Source organism: Megascapheus bottae, chromosome 10 (genome assembly GCF_031878675.1).
Source record: "Megascapheus bottae isolate mThoBot1 chromosome 10, mThoBot2.hap1, whole genome shotgun sequence".
NCBI classification, from domain to species: Eukaryota; Metazoa; Chordata; class Mammalia; order Rodentia; family Geomyidae; genus Megascapheus; species Megascapheus bottae.
Genome location: NC_143518.1, coordinates 46,750,678 through 46,772,642, shown reverse-complemented (window position 1 = coordinate 46,772,642; position 21,965 = coordinate 46,750,678). Strand labels below are relative to the sequence as shown.

The 21,965-nt window shown below is 33.8% G+C and overlaps 1 protein-coding gene across 1 annotated transcript in view; it reads right to left on the bottom strand.

The window, feature by feature from the left end:
- The window catches only part of Gpatch2 (G-patch domain containing 2), a 134,043-nt gene that overhangs the window by 94,112 nt on the left and 17,966 nt on the right, over positions 1-21,965 (bottom strand). The gene's annotated exons all lie outside the window — the stretch shown is intronic.

Sequence of the window (21,965 nt, the reverse complement as noted above, 5' to 3'; positions counted from 1 at the left end):
GAAGGCTAAAATATTTGAAGAACTGGTTTAAAAAAAGAACTCCCAGATTTAGGAAAAGCAAGACAAAATGAAAAAAGGAAATACTAAATACACTTCTCTTACATCTACATGTATTGCTGTGAAGGCACAGAATACCAAAGATAAAGATAATTTTATTTCCTACTAGCCAATGAGGAAGAATAAAATGCATACTCTAACTTAGTCTGATGGCAGAAAGACAAGAAAAAGATGACACTGCAAGAGAAGTCTGGCATGTTAAGATGAAATGGTGAACAAAAATCTGATAAAGAAACGTTGTACAGGAATGATTACATCTATTCACATATAAAAACCTGCTTGTGAGCACTGAAAAACACATAAAAACATCAATGTTAAAGTTTTCAGTTACACTTAATTCTACTGCTCAATTACATAGTAATGAATATTTTTGCTTTTAATATATTCTTCTATTGATTGTGAAGAGACATATGAGGTATATAGGAACAGCAGTAATGTTTGTGATAGCCAAAATGTTGGAACAATACAAACATTCAACAGAATATTATTTAATGATTGAACATATATCTACACACGTATAGACATACATATACATATATGTACATGAGTGTACATATATGTTACAATATTTAGAGCTGGTAGTAAAAGCAAAAATGTGACATATCTCTACACACGTAGATATATATATATGAGTAGATATGTTACAATATTAAATAAAGCTGGTAATAAAAGCAAAAATGTGACATATGAAATAACTGGTTGTAAAAGGGTATCAATGTATGGGAATTAATGCACCATCTATCTGGCAAATATCATGTAACCCTTCTATTAATTACAATAAAAATATATGAAAAGAAAAGAAATAACTGGTAATAGTTACCTTTGAGAGAAGATTTATCTCTGGGACTTCACTGAGAGTGGGAGGTGCACAGGTCAATTACTTTCTAAAATGAAAATGCTATATGCATATTATATATATACATTCACACACAAATATACAAACATATTAATGCATGGCTGGAAGAAATTCCCTTTGGCCTATATCACAGAAACTTCAAAGAAAACTAAATGAAGCTTCTTGTATAATTTTCTAAGACAGCCAATAGGCAAAGCAGGATCAAAGCCTAAATTTCCTAACTTCAGACAAGTTCCTATCATTTCCCAAAATATGAATCCTAGCAATTAGTTTTTAAAAAAGAGGAAAGAAACAACCTCCTTAAGAAACATTAAAAAGTACTTCTATCTGGGCACGGGAGTTTCAGTCCAGTAACCCTAGCTAGTCAGAAGACTAAGATGTGAGGATCGCCATTCAAGGTCAACCTGGGTAGTCCATTAGACTAAGTCCATGAGACTGTTACCACTAACTAATCATAAAATTAAAAAAAAAAATCTGGAAGTGATACTATAGCTCAAGTGGTAGAGTCCTAGCCTTGGCAAAAGGAGGTTAGGGACAGCCCCCAGCCCCAGAGTTCAAAGACCAGGAAGATCTAAAGGGAAAAGAAAGTGTACATCTATATAATAGTTCTCCTTAAAATTTATTAAGCCTGATTAATATATATAAACTGCATTAATAAGGCTTTTCTCAAATCTGACCATGAAACACTCCTCTCATTCTTTCAAATCCTGTTTTAAAAACTACCCTAATGGAAATGGAAGATGACATCCTAAAATATGAGACTACAAGTAGAAAAAAAAAAAAAGACAACTCACCAAATTAAACTACAGAGTATGAAAGCCAGAAAGCCAAGAAGAAGTAATGAAAACATTTGAGCAAGAATATGGTAGATTATGGACAGAATAGAACCATATCTGAGGAACTGTATACAATGGTATACATAGCGAGAATAATTTTCACCAATCGCAGTATAAAAGTACAAGGTTGGGAAGCCAATCACAAGGCCATAGTTAGAATATGAGAGTTAAATTAGTGACTGGACTAATCAGGGTGATATAAATTTAATAGGAAGATGCAAACTTCGGAAATAAAGTAGAAAGATATTCCCAGGGTTTCTGCTCATCAGAAATAAGGAAGAACCTTTTTCCCCACCTCCCTGGCAGTCATTCTACCTCCTCAATGCTGGCATTCTAGGTGTGTAATACCAAACACAACAAGAACAGAAATATTTTTAATTCAATAATTAAAACACATCATTTCTTAACCATTTCTTCCAGCACAAAGGATACTTACAAGATTCAAAACTTAATTTTTGTCAAAGCATAAAAGTAGTATAAGATCAATCTGTCAGTTCCACATTTTATTGAACATCTCAGAATAAAACTTCATCAAATGTATCTGGCTCCAAAACCCGTAATAGCCTCAGTGCTTTATCCTTTATAAAAGGAAAAAGATTCAACTGTTTTCTAGATGGATGATTAGATATATCATTGACATAGAACAAAGGTTCTAATTTGTTGAACAAATGCTACCTTTCCTTTATCCCCTTTTTTCCCTTTGAGAAGCCGTATTTGATTCTTTTCCAAGCTGTCCTTTCTATATCCTAAACGATCTGATCATTTCTTCATCAAAAATACTTAGTGATTCTCTAATGCCTCTACAGGACATCCAGGTTCCTCAATAATCTATTCAAACATCTCTTCCTGTACCAGAACCTCAGTTATGGGTTTCTTTCCTGACACTATTAGTCATGAAACTTAAATTTAATGTTTAGCTGAAAACTCAGCATTTCCTAAAGTATCCTCTAGGAACTTTACCTCTTAGTTATTTTTAATTAAAACAATTAAAATTAAATGTCTTGTGTTTTCCTACTAAGGAATGCTTACAAACACCTCCAAATCATTAGAAGTCAATGTTCATTTATGCAATATTCTAATATGTTGAGCTCTTACAATGTGTCAGGTATTATTCTGAACAGAGGACAGAGGTGAACAAGACAGAAAAGAATCCCTGTCCTCTAGCAGCTTATATCCTAGCAGTGAGATATCAGATAAGAAAACCAGCTAAGAATATGGTTAATGCAGTAAATGAAAAGGATGGTCTTATCAGGGAAGATAATTAAAGATAGGGGAGATAAGAAAGCAAAGTGCCTTTGCTTAAGATCATGAATTCAACTCAAATCTAACTCCTTTAAAATTCCATAGTTCCTGGTTTTTCTATTACCCTTCATAATGCTCTTCATAGAAAAACCTAATCAGCCAAAAGCATTGCACAAATGACCTTTGTGCTATCCTCTCTCTAGTAGAAGTGATCATTTTCTTTACTGTGGTCTCAAGAATGCAATTGGTTTATGAGTCTGCTAAAGCAGACACCTTATCTGAGTATGCCTGTCTGTATATCCCAAATGTAGTCTCCTCTAAGATTGAATATATCAATCCATTATCTTTGAATTCTCAGTAGAATTATTTGCTATATAGTAGAGCTCCATACTTTTTTGTTATTGAACTAGCTGATGATTTGCACTTCAGATATGACCAAAACAAGCACTATTTATTTGTATAAATGCTATCTTTTTAAAGAAAAGCTTTAAGAATCCTTTAAAAGAAAAGCAATAAGGGAGTATATCAAGATAAATTTTCATGATAAACTGATGGATATGACCAGAAAATAAAGCTTAACTTCTGAGAAGGTAAAGTAGAATCTCAAGTGGATAAAGAGAAGGCCGAGTCTACTGTACCAAATGTTCAAACTACGCATGTTTGTCTCAACTGTGGTGGTATAGGATTGAGCTGTGCTTCCTACTCAGAGTTAAGAATTATGACCAGAATGAATGTACATCTTGAGGCAAGATATGATTATACTAGGATGGAAAAAATGCTGAAAACTATTGGGTTAGTTATATGGAACTAAAGATAAAATACTTAGCTGCCTCCTGTAAGTATGAAGCAGAAGTTTTAGAGCAAAATTTAAAAAAAAAATGTTAAAAATCTGACTATAAATAACATCAACCAGGGATGGTAGTAGCACCTTTGGCACATGAATATGTAACATATGAAAACAGGTTGTGTGCTGAAAACAAGCTGTCATGCCTGCTATAAGCCCATGGAGAGCTGCTGTCATGTGGGCTGAATATGAGAACTGACACTCTGTAGAGAACACTTTTTGAGTCCTCTGCTCAGTGGACAAGCCTGGATGTCCAGCTTGAACACAGATCTTGCCTCTAATCCCAGCTTCTCCATAGGAAGGAAGATTATAAAGTTCAAGGTGCAGCCCAGTGAGTTATCAAGATCCTATCTCAAAAATAAAATAAACTTCCTTTTCTAAGAAATCTTCAATATTTTTCAAGAATCAGAAGCATACGTATATCCTCAGCAGGAATAATTTATGGTTTGAGCGGTTTTTTTGTTTGGTTTTTTTTTTGGTCAGTCAGGGGGCTTGGACTCTGGGCCCGGATGCTCTCCCTGAGCTCTTCAGCTCAAGGCTACCACCCTACTCTTGAAGCCACAGGTTTTCTAGTGGTTAATTGGAGATACCAGTCTCATGGTCTTTAGTACCCAGGTTGGCTTTGAACCTCAATCCTCAGATCTTGACCTCCTGAGTAGCTAGGATTACAGGCATAAGCCACCACTCCCCGCTTGATTTATTGTTTTTTTTATATATACTAAACATCATTATATTGTATAAAATATTAAAGTGGAGGAAAAGAAACAAATTAAAGCAAATGAATCCCATAATGAACATGAGAATTCCAGTTAGAAACAGACTGAGAAGAAAAAAAATCTGATACAATAGAAACAAGATGAGAATCTTAACAAAATGTTAAAGGGACAAAATCTTAAGAGAAGTATAAAAGAAGGTAAGGTGGAGAAAGGCTTCAAATCATTAGTAATGAAAAGCATGGCAACCACAGCATCTGAGGGTAGAGAGAGACTTCAGCTTAGAGGCAATGAATGAAAAGTATAGACCAATGGGGGAAAAATAGTCATAATTCCCCCCCCCAAAATTTCTCAGTAGCATAAACAAAGACTTAATTACAAAGGATCACTGATAATAGTTACTGTGCTCTGAAATGGAGATAACAGCAATGTGCTCAAGGACAATGTCAAAGAACACAAGTCAGGTATAAAGAACTATAGGAATGCTGTACAATGAGAATATTTTTGGTAGTAGTGGTGGTACTTTGGATTGGGATTTGAACTCAAGGTTTTGTGCTTGCTAGGTGAGTGTTCTATCACTTTAGCTACACCTTTAGCCTTTGATGAGTATATATTTTCCAAGCACAGTTATGTTTTAAATTATTATTACGAGCATTAGTATGATTTTATCATTGGAAAGGTGAAAAGTTTTTAATAAACCACTCCATTAAAGTTTAAACCAATCCAGTATGTGACTTTCTCCAAAATTTCCAAATCATAGAATTAAATGCTCTACAAAATGAAGAAAAAGAAAATAAAATGAAATCTTTAACTCAATATCATCTTCTTTATGGTTCTACTGTTCTTACGATCAATATTTAGGAAAACCACTGTTTACAGATAAAATGGATTACAACTTTCTTTTTTTTTTTTTTTTTTGCCAGTCCTGGGTTTGAGCTCAGGGCCTGAACACTGTCCTTGGACTTTCTCAAGGCTAAAGCTCTACCACTTGAGCCTCAGCACCACTTCCGGCTTTTTTCTATGTATGTGGTACTGAGGAGTCGAACCCGGGTCTCCGTGCATGCTAGGCAAGCACTTTAACCACTAGGCCAAATTCCCGGCCCTGGATTACAACTTTCTAATACAATGCATCTTAATACAAGCAGATGTTACAAATAAATCTCAGCCAATACTATGAGAAGAAATCCAAACCCTAAGGAAGATAACCATTTACCAGAAAGAACAAAGACTGTCAATGTTTTGTTGCAACTATATAAAACGAACACTACACGTTTTAAACACAAAGTATAACCAACTATATAATTAGTCTTATGAAATTATGCAAATAGGAATTAGACTGTAAGAATGAAAAACTGCGGGGCTAGGAGTTTGGCCTGGTGGTACAGTGCTTGCCTAGTATACGTGAAGACCCAGGTTCAATTCCTTGGTACCACATACTTAGAAAAAGTCGGAAGTGGTGCTGAGGCTCAAGTGGTAGAGCTCTAGCCTTGAGAAAAATCCAAGGACAATGCTCAGGCCCTGGGCTTAAGGCCAGGACTGGCAAAAAAAAGTAAAAATGCATTTTTAAGATATTTTAAGATATTTTCATTGAAGAAAATCTGAACAATTATGTAGCAGGAAGAGTAGAAAATGATGCTTCTCAAAATCCAAGAAGCAAAAGTTAGTCTTGCTTAATGTGGGTTTTCATATATGAAATAATGTGAGCTCACCTACCAACTCATTTAAAAATCTTCCCAAAGGCCTGAACAACTTTGTTAAATTGAACATCATCATTGAATTCTCTCATTTCCAGCATCCCAGGCCCTTCCTACCTGCTCTGCTGTCTCACAAGACCATCTCTTCTGCAGGTGCCTGTGGCTGCCAACAGACACCATGCTGTTGTCCTGCCCATTGGTCTTCAGCTTCATTACAACCACAACTTTACCAACACTGCTCCCAAGATATAACTCCGTGAGTAGTCATTCGCAAACTGGAGATAATCACTTTACTGGTAGACCATTTTAAAAAAATAGAGAATACACATCGTAGACCTTGAGTAGAGGTTTTTCACTTTGTTTTATTGTTGAATTAAATCTACATTATCTCTTTTAAAGATCCAAGAATTGTTCCTAAAGTTAATGTGGCTTCTAACATGCTGGATAACATCTATTTAGATCCAAGAAAGCAAATAGTGCATTTTCTATATTCCAGGGAAAATCAATCAACTCTGTCCATCCATTTCACTTGGGCAATCATTTCATCTTTCGACATTCCTTTTAACTTCATTGTCCTCACAGTGGGAGCACTTCTTATCTCTGTATCCATGTAGCAACTTTCATAAAACTTGACTTTATGTTCTAATTCTCTATAGCAAAATCTGTTTTCACAAGTAGTGTACAAGTTCTTCTAAATGCAAGAGTAAAGATTTTTTTTGTTTTGCATACATCATAACTAGCCAAAAGCTTGCCATATAATAGCCATTGCTTGATGAAAGCAAGCTTTACAAAGACTATTTGACTTGCAAGTGGCAAAATGGTGCCTAGGACACAGAAAGAATTACACAACTATTGTAAATTAAGGTTTCATAAATGTGTACTAAATTGAAATGGCTTGAGAAATATAAAACATTAAAAAAATCTAGTTTTGAAGTGTAATCTGCACATAACACTGAATACATGTATAAATACACGCAGACACAGACAAGAGAGAAATAGAGTTCGTGTACTTGGACAAGTAAAAGAATAAAACCAAAAATAAAAACCAAAAGAATAAAATACAACCTACAATAAAGCAGTTCACAGAGAGCCAAAGAAAATAAGGCAAAAAAAACCTTTAAAAATGTATTTAGGTTATATCTCTTTTCTGATGAAAGCACTGTACTACTCAGATAATAAATGTCAAACTAATAAAGCTTTGGTTTATTTGTAGTCTATTAAACTAATACAGAAAAGTTTATATTAGCTAGGAGTACGGCTATGCTTATATTTGAGTTAGTTTGCAAAAGAGCACACTGGTTTTGGTCATCCTAATGTAATATAATTTCTCACTTATCTAGGCAGCAGATTTTCATATAACTGCAGAGACAATTGCTTCACTGACAAATATGAGAAACAAAATACAAAGAAAGACACAATAAAGTCTTTAGGTTTAATTTTACAGAGTCAAGTGTGTATTTGGTGCTGAGAATTGCACCAAATTTAAGTTTGAAAGTAGTTTATAACAAATGGATGCGATATATTGAATTTTTTTCAGATGCAAAATAAATAGCACACATTTCCCAGAACATAGAGAAAAAAAATCATTAAATCTCAAGCACCAGAGTCTTCTTTAACCATTTATTTAGCATCAGAAGAAAAAAACAATTGAATAGACCAGGCACTAGTCTCAGACTTCCTGTTCTATTCAGTCCACTAGAGTACACAGAAGCAAGTAAGACAAGGACAATGACATTTTTCAATCAAAATGCCTTAATTCAAATAACTCTAATGAACTTCTGCAGACAACTCTATTTTTAAGAACCTAACTTTTTTACCACCAATACACAGAAACAGCTAAGGACCGAAAGAGAAATGATGTTCTACACATCTACATAATGTCTAGTCATTAAAATACTATCTCTGATCAAAAGAAAAAAAAGCTTAAAATGTAAACATTCCATTTCCCCATTATATTTAAATTTCAGCACATTTAATAATCTACTTACCTACACACCCTCCCAAAGTTCAAAGAGTAACTTTTTTTTGGCCAGGTGGGGGGTAGGCGTGGTACAAGAGAGGGGGATGATACTGGTACTGAATGCAGGGCCTGATAAACCCTGAGTTTTTTCATTCAAGGCTGGCATTTTACCATTTCAGCCCACTGCATCCAAGTATGGAGGAGTTAATGGGAAATAAGAATCTTGCACTTTCTTCTCTGGGCTGGCTTTGAACTCTGAGCTTCAGCTCTGTCTCTTAAGTAGCTAAGGCATAAGCCACTGGAGTCAAGTATCAAGGAGTAACCTAATCATACAATATTTTCCAGAAGCAGAATGATACTTACCGCAGCTCAGGCGCAAATGAAAGACAATGCACAAATAAGCAGTAGTATTTGGCCAGAAAACAGCCATTTTTACCAACCCCCCCCACGCACACTTTTTTGTTTGGCTATCACAGTATCTTTAAAATTTTTGTTTTTGTATACCTGTAGCAGCCAGAAAATGTACTTTCCAGTTTAAAGCTAAGCTATACACAAGTATATTACCTGTCTGGCCCCCCAAAGGAATTTCAGCTTTGGAGTCCTGAAGTAAATGAGTTATAATGGTCCCTTCACAGTCCACAAAGTTCTACTGCATACATTATTTCATCTTATCTTTTAATATCCTGATTTTAGGGATGAGGAAACTGAAGATCAAGAAGTGGTTCCTCCAAGGACATACAGCCACTCAATCATGGGCTGGGAGGAAGCGCGTCTGTTTTCTTGTTCTATGCTTTGGCATTGTTCCAGAAGCAGTAAAAACATGATTCTGACAGTAATGAAGTAATGGCAGAGGTAGATGCCTCTGAGGGAGGTAGGCCCCAGATTTCAGATAAAGATGCAACTAAGAGGCATCACAGACAAACAAGGGGAGTGATGTTTCAAATGATGAGAACAGTAGAAGCAGGTCATAAAAGCTGCAAAATGATAGACACATTGGATGTACCAACTTGGAAGACCTCAGGATATGAAGATGGAAAGATAAACTGTAATCCTAATGATAAAAGTCCTAGAATGGGGGCCGGGAGTTTGGCCTAGTGGTAGAGTGCTTGCCTAGCATGCACGAAGACCCGGGTTCAAATCCTTGGTACCACATACATAGAAAAAAGCCGGAAGTGGTGCTGGGGCTCAAGTGGTAGAGCTCTAGCCTTGAGAAAGTCCAAGGACAGTGCTCAGGCCCTGAGTTCAAGCCCAGGACTGGCAAAAAAAAAAAAAAAAAAAGTCCTAGAATGGAAAGAGAGGGAATCTTATATTTTATGTGGCACTAAAAGACTAAAATTAGACATTAAGGGACACTAGGAGCACCTTAAGAGCTGACGGTGACATAAAGTAGAGGGAAAGATTAAACAAAACACTTTGTCTATATCAATGGTCAAGAGGCTGAATTAGAAAATAAGAATATACACATATTACTAACTGATCTGCTTAAAAATAAAAAGTCTTTTGCTCCAAACTCCAGTGCTATACCCACCCACGGCCACACCCACCCATCACTACACTGCCACCACCAAAAAAAAAAAAAAGGAAAAGAAAGAAACTAAAGTAGCAAATTTAATTAAATAAATGTAATATAATATAAAGTAACGGATGTAATATAAAGTCATACCTCTAATATGTTCAATGCTCAATGTTGCTATGGCTTTAATCATTTTGAAGAACACAGTTAAAAGACACAAAATGTCTAAGAATAAAATGAACTAATGCTCATTAATTGGAGATAAGACTGACATACATTTCCTATTCACTCTAACTCTGAATCACAATTCTCAGAACTCAGACTTCCGACAGCTAAGGATTATAGGTGTTGGAACTAAATATTATTCTATGGCTTAAGATGTTTCAATCCATGATCATGTATATCTATTATTTGGGGCCTGAGGTGAGGCAGAGCATTATGGTGGAAGCACGTGGTAAATAAAAGTCAGATAAAGAGAAAAAAGTCTTTCGCTCCAAAATAAAATTACATTGGCAATTCCTACAACTATGATTAGAAAGATAATTTCAGTCTCTAAGATGAATTTGCCTTCAAATTGGAAGGAAGGCAGAGAAAAGAAATAAAAATTAAAAAAAAAAAAAAAGCTGGAATAGGAAATCAAAGGCCTGAGCCTGGCTCTGCCTCATATTAATTATGTCTATCATTTTTTCTCTTCAAACCTTAACTTCTTTTGGAAGGCAAGCAGGACAAATTAACCCTTCCTAGACCTGGATCCTATCATGCAAGTGACAAATGCTAATATTTAAGGAAAAAAAAACCTTTAAACACACTACAATGAATTAACTCCATATTAAGAATTTTTAAGACAGCCAGTCTATTCCCAAAACAAAAAACAAAAAAACAAAACCAACTATTTCGGAATATACAAAGGAAAACATAGACATTTTACTCTACCTTTTCTTTACTTATTTTTATATAAAGGAGCATTAATTGATACACTTCCATGTTTAACATGAGAAAAATATTCCAAGATGTACACATATGCAGAAATTAGTTTGAAAGGTTTTACAGGTAACTGAATTTATTAAAAATTGAAATATGTTAACATAGAAATTGGTTCTGAGGGCCCTAATGAGTAATGTAAGAAATCCATACATCAAAAATTTACCAAGTTCACAGATTTTAAAGGATTACTAAATAAATCTTATAACTTTTCTGATATTTGCTTTAGAAACTATGTTTACTTCACTGAGTGAGCAGTCTAAAAATTGAATTACATTCTGCTATTCTAACTACACAAAACAAAATTTATACTTAAATAATATTTATGCATCTTTCATGACAGAAAACTGCCAATAAGGTACCATTTTCAGATAAATGATCTAGTATTACTTTCACTGTTGATAATTTACATTTTAACATCTAGTTAAGAATTTTAGTTTTAGTTGATACAACTTAAAAAATACAGATTTAATACATTTGGCCCCATACATTTGCCACCATCATGTTGGTTGCAAATGCATTTTGAATAAGTCAATGATAAAGCAAATTAATTTTTATTTTCATTCTTAAATTTTACATAAAAGCACAGTAAAGCACAAAATGGATAAAAGGGAAATGTCCCAGTCTGACTCCATTGTGAAATACGTAGAGGTATACAATTAAACTGACCATCTCAGTAATCACTGAGGAAAAAAAATCTTAATTCTAATTTAAGCGTTATAAACAATAGGAAATATTTATGTATCAAATATAGAATTTTTTACAATGGTGACTACATTCTAGAATTCAATGTATAATGAAAGCCCAAATGATTTCACATATTTAGAAAGCACTGAAAAAAGGGCAATCCAGAGATGAATATATAGAGAATAAAAATATATACCTGGAAATTAACAAGACATTTGTGTAAGACAAATATAAAATGAATCTGATTATATCTGCTTCCTTGTATTACTTCTGTGTGACAGCTATTAACAGACAATAACAGTATTTTATCCTAATTCAAAAAGGTGCTTTCTCTCTGTGCTTACCAGCATATGAGAACTGATGACACAGGCCCAAGTCTAACTGTCTTGCTTTCCTCTCTTCACTCACATCAGTTCTCCATTCAAAATGAATCTGTGGCAACAATCATGTAACTACCTAAGTGCGTGTTTTATGAAATCTGGCCCTTGCTCAAAAACTTACATTAAAAAGTCTTTTAATCTTTTTCTGAAAAGAATTTACTGGATCCCATTTAAGTTCAAGTTCAAGGGTATTAAAATGTACAAAGGAAAGTGAAAAGGGTGCCAGGTTATAGATTTTTAGCTTCTTAGCTACAAAATTGACTCAAAATAGATTTTCTAATTTACAATGAATCAAAAGAGAAAACATTAGACCATAGCAAAAGTGGCACAAATGTATCAAAAACCAAATGAATAAACATTTGAGGAGATTTATTATTACAAATTGCAATAAATTTTAAAAAGATGAATTGATTTTTAGTTAAAAGGTATAACTGACAATTTATTGGGCGGGAAGATGCATTATTTTCCAATTGTTATCCATCTACAGTAAAACTGATTTGTGTCCTATTGTATTTTATGGAAAAGGAGAGTGCAACTTTCAGTGATTTAGATTAAATGTATTAATCATAACCAAGCACTGTGAACTATATATCTACTATTAAAGAAGATTTTTGACATTTAATTCTGTAGCAATATTTTGGCTCTGTACCACTCTTCCTAAATCCAATTCCTGCTACAGTTGGCAGATTTCTCCCTTTTAATTTTATGAGGCTTAAAGTAGCATTTAACCACCCATGCGGTAAATAATGCGGGATTAGAAATATTTAGTGTTTTGTTTCCCTTTCAAGAGTAGTAATCCATCAAATCCAAAAATGTTCTCTAAAAATTTTTTATATTTTTGGCGATTTCTAATATATGATATCATAAAAACTATAAAATGAAATCAAATGCATTACACAGCCAGAAGAGAAGTGCTGTATCTTGCAACAACCTGAAAGGAGTGGGTAAAATGCACTTTGGATAAGAAGCATGCAATCCTTACTGGAAAACAAAATCAAAATTAGGAATTCAAGTATAACATTTAATTGGAATTCCTTAATGTTATTCCCTTGGGTAATAAATCTTAAGTATGGAAAACATTTCTAAACAACTTAATTACTCCGTATATCTCTATAAACCATTGCTAAAAGAATTAGGTGTATATAGAAGAATATGTCCCTCGATATGCTACAAAGAAATAGATAAATTTCATACTTAATATATCATATGTGATGCACATTCTCAATAGTTATTCATTTTTCATGAAATAAAGGAAAATGGAAATTTTTTCCCAAAGAAGCTAGTATTTCAACTTAAAATTTAATATACTTAAAAAACATTATCATTAACATGTGAGCTTAAAAGCAATTAAAACTTCACAATTTGAAGAAGTATATTACTAAATCAAAGCAATGACCAGAAGTAAAACTGACTTTAAACAAAATCAAATTCTAATTTTGAAATTTGAATTTATATAAAATGTTAATTTCGGCTATTAATGAATCCAAATTATTATAATAATCACCCTATAACTGTTTTTGGTACTTTGAGATCTATCCAAGTAATAAAATAACCTGTCAAATGACTAATTATCTACATTTAATCTATATATAAAATAAATGATCCAGAAATGAGTAAGTCTTCAACTTACCCAGGATAGAGTAAGGCCATATATTTATAGCTAGAACAATCTAATTTCTTCATACATATTCATATTTTACTTTTAATGAAATTCAAGACTATAATTGTGTACATAAAATCAATTAATTATTAGAAACTAGATAATCTATATGTATATAAAAGAAAATCATACATATAATAAAGGTTCTTGTACCTTTTTGATACACAGTATCTGTTTTGTCCTCCTTGTCCTTCACAGAACTACACTGTGAAGCTGAACTTGTATACTGGGGGAATAAAGAAAACTCTTATCTGTCAGCAAGATTGCTGGCACCTTTAAAAAGCATTCCAATGAAAAGTTAAGGCATTTCAACAACAAACATCTGATTACAATAATTTGCTGAAGAAATACAGTGACTCTGAAATCATGTTCAAAGCAGGATGAGTTAGATTAACCCTTATTTCCAAATCAATGTGAAAGCTGAGCATAAATTAAGCTAAATGAGAAAGTCAAGGGAGAAAAGGTTTGACTTAAAATTTAGTATATATGAAAAAAGGTTTGAGCCAAAGCATCTATTTCCAAACAATTTAACAACTGCAAAGCACTCAGCAGTAAAAATATGTATCTTTTCTCAAAATGAGAACCCAACCAAATTTTGATCAGGTAACTTTACAAGTAGGTAAGAAAGTTAAGATTCAAGTTTGTATTTTCAAAGGTTAATATTCCAAAAAGCAAAATTATTAACTCGGGCTGAAAGTTTAGAAAGGACACCTTCTGGAAATTTTACTTTAAGAAAGCTTTGACTCAGATCCTTCTTACTCTACCTACTTCTTTAAATCTCTATTTGAATATCCATAAAACAGGGATAACAATAAATGCAATAGGAAGGATGAAGAATTTTGTAAAGGAACAGTTTGGGGTTTTTGACTGCTTTTTTTGTTTGCATCCAAACAGAAATTAATTTTTAAATTAATTTAATTATTTTTTCCATTATATGAACATACTAAATTAGAAAGAAGCCATTCCTAGAAAGTACGTGCCATACCTTTACTATGATCAGTGCAAGTCTACACTGAATGCTCTACCTTTGCTTTGCAACAAGAACATGACTGAACACACATACCATCATTCTCACCCCTAACTAGAGACAATGCATTCTCTGCAACTAGCTGAAGAGAAAAACCTGTAACACGGAATGTTTAGAAATCACCAAGAAAGGGTCTCTGTTCATGAGACATGCAATCAGCTTGCTAATGTTCTCTCAAAAACAAGCTACCTTTTCTGGAGCACATAAAAGACCAACATAATAAAGAACTTGAAAACTTATATTGGCCAAGAAAGATTAAGGTCTACACTGGAAAGCTAGCAAAAGGCAGAAAATTCTATATTTAGGAATTAGCAACACAGCCAATATTTCAAAAAATATTAAGAAAACACTGTGTTGGGTTTTTTTGTATTGTTTGTTTTGTTTTTGTTGGCTGTGGTGCTTGGACTCTGGCCCTGAGCACTGTCCCTAAGCTCTTCAGCTCAAGGCTACCACCCTGCTCTGGGAGTGGGCGCTGTCCCTGAGCTCTTGAGCCAATCCCCACTTCTTTTCTAGAGGTTAATTGGAGATAAGAGTCTCAGGTCCTTTAGTGCACCATGGCTTTGACCATGATCCTCAGATCGTAGCCTCCTGAATATCTAGGATTACAGGTCTGAGACATCACCCTTGGCAAATACTGTTTTAAGACCTGGTCTACTATCATTGGGCTGTTAAATGTAATTAGTAATATGACACAAAAATAAATGAATAGCTATATAAAATCAAGGGTTACCCATTTATGAGTGGATACAGAAGAGACAAGGACTGCTTATCCAGGAGGTATGTAAAGTAAAATTAAATTAAATGAGATAAAAATAACAGTTTCTAGACTATTTCAAAAACTGTTCAAATCTAAAACAATTTTTTTAAAAAGACATACTATTTAAAAAAAAAGACATACTATTAAATCACATTACAGCATATTGTGACCCAAAGATTAACATCATGGATATTTTGGATTATTTCAAAAGCATACTATACAAACCAATTATCAGACTTAATTATAAAATTCTAAAAGGAAGGAGCTATACTATTAATAGTAAAAGTCAGTACTCTGAAGTTTTTAAAGAAAATATATGCATTTTGGTTTTATGAATTATTATATTTAAAAAGAAAAACAACTCTGGTAATGTCACCACCCATTATTTTAAATAGCAAGTAGAAAAAGGTGCCAGCTCTCCATCACTGGAGTCAAGTGGCTATTAATTAGCAGTCATAATTTTATTTATATTTTGGCCAGTTATGGGGCTTGAACTCAGGGCCTGAGCACTGTCCTTTGACTTTTCCCAAGGCTAGAACTCTACCACTTAAGCCATAGACCACTTCCAGCTTTTTTTTATGTATGTGGTACCGAGAAATCAAACATGGGCCTTTGTGCATGCTAGGCAAACACCACTAAGCCAAACTCCCGGGCCCCCATAATTCTGTTAAAAAGAAGAACTTCAGGATATATTTTAAATGTTTTCTTACAATACATCAATCTTAATATGATAATCACAATTTATAAAGTAAATTTTAAAAAACATTATGCTTGCAAATTAAATGTTTTTGATTCATTAAAAAGGCCAATAGATCACATCTTCAAAGAAATCAATTTTAAACCATTTCTCTACTAATACAGAGTATTTAAGAATTGCATTCAAATATATTTTATGAAAATATGACATTTCATGCATTTTTCAAGTGTAATGAAAGACCGGGTGCACTGCCCAATATTTAAGCAACCATGAAGGCATATAAGTACATTGCTAACTTCTAAAGGGAAATACATATAAATTTCAGAAAAATCATTTATTACTAGCTAAACTATTACATAATTACATGTTTATCAACAGAAATTTTTTCTTCTCTAAAAAACTTTCACCCCAGTGGTGGCGCAGTGGCCTGTAATCCTAGCTACTCAGGAGGCTGAGATCTGAGGATTGAGGTTCAAAGCCAGCCCAGGTACAAAAGAACTTGAGACTCTTATCTCCAATTAACCTCTAGCAAACGGGAAATGTGGCTCAGCTCAAGGGCAGGGTGGTAGCCTTGAGCTACAGAGCTCAGGGACAGTGCCCAGGCCCAGTTCAAGCCCTATGACCCACAAAAACAAACAAACAACAAAAACAACAAACAAACAAAAAAAACCTTCAAAGCACAGGTAGTGATTTAGTACTTTGTACACACAGCGCTATTTTTCTGCCTAGAGTGAATACTTCAATCTGTCAGCAATCAGAAGAGACAGCTAAAAACAAATACAATTTCTCAAGTAATTTCGTGAGTTACATGCACACCTGCTACTTTCCTCATGTTGTTATAAAAGTGATCTGAAGAAAGGCACAGGAGTGGCCAAGAATGAAAATCATAACACATGCAAATCTCTTCAGTCTTCTCAATGTTCTATAATTATTTCATTATCTACCCTGTCACTCCCCTACTGTGTTTGTTTGTTTTGTACAGGTCCTGGGGCTTGAACTGAAGGCATGGGCACTGCCTTTGCTATTTGGCTCAAGTGTAGTACTGCGCCACTTAAGCCACAGCTCCACTTCTGGCTTTTTGGTGGTTAACTGAAGATAAGTCTTTCAAAGATTTCCACAATTCTAAGAACTCAGCTTCCTGAGTAGATAGGATTATAAGCATGAGCCAGTTTCCCTATTCCATGTTCATTTTATATTTTGATTTGTGTGTGTGTGTAATGTAAGCTGCTGAGTTACCCAAATAGATAGGTAGCACTAATAAATCTTTGTTAAGCAAATATATGCCACCCAAAAGTTAGTTCAATTATCAGGTTCAGTAAAATGTAAGGGTTCAGACTAGTCTATGTTCTCATTTATTATGGGAATGGATGCTGAGTTCAGTATCTTCATATACTCTTTTAACTTACAACCAACTACCTAGGTTACTTTCAGTTACTGTCTCTGTGGTCAGAGATTGCATGGGTTCACAGGATTCCTATGGACTACAGAGTACATAAAGATCTAACCACTGCCCACCTTTTCAGACAAATGCAGTCTGCCCCAAACTTATCTGCACTAACATACCTTATACTTCAGTAGTAATACAGTCACCAAATGTGAGCCCTGAATAGGACTTTCAATCTGACAATTCCTGAATGAGTTGGTAAGCTCCAACTCATCCTTAATATTAAAACATCTTCCATCTGTTACAGGTCTTCCCAGAATTTTACCATGTTATGTAAGGAAAGAAAGAAATAGAAAGGAGTAGAGAAGATGTCATCACAATTGAAGTCTGTGAAATTTCACAGCTGTAAGAACTCTACAAGACATATTACAATATAGGCTAAGGAATAATGAAGTTCCAGAAGAATAAAAAATGAAGAAGATTCTAGAACTGGATAATGTAAAGATAAACAAGCTAACAAAAGCATATAATATATCCAAGTAACTCATACTTTCAGGGGTATTTGACAGAACAAAGCTACTTTAGGAAGGTTATACTTATTTTGCCAACATGATAACAATACAAAGAAACATCTAAATCACACCATCATTGGTCTATCAAAGGCAAAAAAAACAAAGAAACATTAGCCTAACTTTTAGAGACGTTAAGATGTGTGGCAGACAGTACCCTTAATTTGCTATTATTACTACTAACATTTATTCTGGACAGTCTCAGAACTCTCATGCACTCCAAACTCAATTACCAACGTGCAAAGTCAAGCTTGTGCTAAGTCATCAGGGAATCTTAAATACATGGAAAAAGTATATGTGTTTGATATTGGTAGACAAAAACATCAAGATGTAACATCTGTTTTCATAGTTTTTCCTAAAGGATTTTTAAGAATAAACATGAAGAACATACGCATTCAAATGCAGTTAACTGAGTAAATGAATGCATTACTAAATTCTAACCACTTAAATTCATATGTATATATGTTTCAGTTTTAATAAAATGCAATAATATCAACATTAACATTGATACTATTTAACAGAAGTTATAGATATTAATTTATGATAAAAATATAAAGTCAAGAATGACAACCAAATGGAAAATTTTAAACAAGATACCTTATTAAAGAAGCCTTTTATTATCAGTTTCCTAATTTATAGTTTTCTAAGGTATAATATCAACTTTATGTCAAGACAAGTTGTAAGGAAAAATAAAAATCATCTGTTTCTAATGTGAGCTGGTTCAGAATGAATCGTGTATGGCATGACAGTTAATATTAAGAGTTAATATATACATATACTTTCCAGACATATAAACCTGCTAAACATATGTAAATAAGAGGCCATTAATTTACATCCAAAATTACTTTTCTTTGCAGAATCAACACAAGTATCATCACTCTCATGTATTCTCATTACAACTACACAAAAATTGGACTTTCCTATACTATACTTTCATTAATTCTCTAATATTGTATTTTAGACTGAGTCACTTATTTCCCGATCTTTCAACTATGTTACCTAATTTCAATACAAATTTTTAGTAGAAAAATGGAATAGTTGTAACACTGTTCATAAATCATCAGATTTTAACAAAAATGAATTTTTAAAATGCTTACCTTCAGAAACCATTTCTGAAGGTAAGCATTTATTAAGTATGATGTTCTGGAGTAGGATAGCCTGGCTGACTAGAATACTTTTTAAACAGTTACTTGAAGTGCATTCCTTCAGGAAAGCTCAAAAAAATCAAATCACATTTTGGCAATCATGTTTAAAATTTTAAAAAATGAGAGAAACTGCCAAATATTAGTGGCTCAGGCCCGGAAATCTAGCTACTGAGAAGGCCCAGATGTGAGGGTGATGGTTTGAAGCCCAGGCAGGAAAGCCTGTGCAACTCTTATCAACCATGAACGACCACCAAGGCCAGAAGGCACTGTGGCTCAAGTGGTAGAGTTCTAACCTTGAGCAAAAAAACCTCAAGAACCTGGACAGTGCCCAGAACTAAGTTCAAGTTCCAGGATCCACAAAAGAAAAAAAAAAAATGAGGGGGGGCAGAAAGGGAGGTAGGGAAGGAGGCAGAGAAAACTCAAAAAGAGAATGAGAGACAGAAAGAAAAAGAAAAATGTACCTGCTAGGCAGTAATAGTTAAGATGTCACAACTATCAGACAATTATATACTTTAACTGTAGTTTCCTTTATATAATTCTCAGAAATAGAATGCATTTTTAAAAAGTAAAAATGTAAGTTATTTGCCTTAACCTTGTAAGAACAATATACCATGGGAACAGAATAGGAAGCCCTATCTGTGCTGTTAGATCTTTGTTCCAGAATATTCCTTAGAATTATCATTGGTTTAATTCTCCTAATGCACTCCAATAAATCAGTATTTGGCTTTAAAAGATGGTTTGTGGTGATAATTCCTAAATAATATTAAATTCTCAGGACTGCTTACATTATATTCTATGTATGTACGTACGTACACATATGTATGTATGTATATGTATGTATGTATGTATGTATGTATGTATGTATATTTGGACCGAACATTCCTAAACAAAAGGATTGCTAATGAAAAGTTTAGCTGAGTTTTTCAGTGCAAAATTAATTCAGTGCGTTTCAACCTAAAATTCATTCAAAACGATTCTTTACAAACTGTATCAAATACAGAGGTCTACTAAAACTGATATATAATAAAAACATAAAATTCTATAATATAAATCACTAAATATTAAACAAAAGGTAAATTATCAAATATGAACATGTATGTTTAAAATTCTGCAATTTTCAAACAAAAATGTAATTTGCAATGTAATTTAGGTAGCCAGATATTGCATTTAATAATAGCAGTAATTATCATTTACTTACTATATACGATGAACCAAAGATGAGCTGAAGTTCATTATATAAACATAATCTCATGTAAATGTAACAATAGTGCAAGTTGAGTATTGTCTGTATTCAGTAGAAGGAGAACCTGAAGTTTAAAATATAATCCTAAGGGGGGCTGGGAGTTTGGCCTAGTGGTATAGTGCTTGCATAGGATGCACGAAGACCCAGGTTCGATTCCTCAGTACCACATGCATAAAAAAAAGCCAGCAATGGTGTTGTGGCTCAAGTGGTAGAGCTCTAGCTTTGAGAAAGCCCAACGACAGTGCTCAGGCCCTGAGCCAAAGCCCAGGATTGACCAAAAAAAAAAATATATATATATATATATACATAATCTATATATATAATCCTAAATAGAAAATTTAGTGTGGATTATAAAGGTCTGAGTTCAAAGTTCATACATTTGTGTATCACTATGATTATTTACAAACTTGCCTACTAACTAAAATTTATAACTCTTCAGTCACAGACCTTTGGATTTGGGACAGTGGTAGAAAAGATAAGTCATCTGATGTACATATGCATAACCAGTTGAGGTCAAGGAAGTGATTTTCCATCCTCCTGTTCCAGCTCCCTACTGTCACCAAATATCCTTTCTGTAATCTATTTAGGGCCTTGTTAGTTGTATTTCTGTGCTTTATATAGTGAGTGGAAAAATGCAATCTGACATTACGAAACACAAAGAAAGTTACTATAAAATGTGTTTAGGCCTAAGTTTCAGCGCCACTGACATCAATGTGAACAAAATCAACCAATAAGGCATAACAAACTTTAAGCATAAACATGTATGTTACACATTCACCAGCTGATAAAACTGCTGTGACAGCAGCTTCACAGGAACCTAACCTGATTTTCCCTTGGGTACAATGGCTCAGTATGTCCTAATTAAAGTTCATACTCACATCACAGAACAAAATAATGAAAACCTACTGAACTCATACTAAAAATATATACATTCATATTTTAAACATTTCCTACACTCAATTTCCTTCAAATAAATTAAAATAGCATATACATACACATACATATATATATGACTGTATATACACACATACACATATACATACACACAGACATGGCTTGCCTACAAAGATACCTTTTTGCCATTCTGTTTAATGGGTTGAAGCTACATTGCTCAGAAAATTAATCTCTTTTTTTTTTGGCTAGTCCTGGGCTTGAACTCAGGGCCTGAGCACCATCCTTGGGCTTTCCTCCAGGCTAGAGCTCTACCACTTGAGCCACAGCACCACTTCTGGATTTTTTTCAGTGTATATGGTACCGAGGAATCAAACCCAGGTCGTTGTGAATGCTAGGCAAGCACTCTACCACTAGGCCAAACTCCCAGCCAGAAAATTAATCTCTTATAGCAATTTGTCTTTCCAATGTGACTTTACGGTTATATCTCCTTTTTATTATAGAATGTAATGGACACTGCTTAAAGATTATCCTTTTGAGAGATTAAGATTTTTAAACTCATAATCATAAGTTAAGCAAGAACAAAAACAAATGCATAGAAAATTGGAAAGTATCAACACAAACTAGAACTCTCACCTTTCTTGCCTAAGTCAGGTTTTATTGAAAAAATAATTTACAGTACTGGAAATTTTCAAGCAAGGACAATTCAGGGTTGAAATAAGAAAAGCTGAAGTAGTCCACTGTATTCAGTAAAACTTTGAATACAAAAGCAGAGACCAGGAAAACACTTCACGGCCTAATGCACTAGGTTCCACACATATGTAGTATA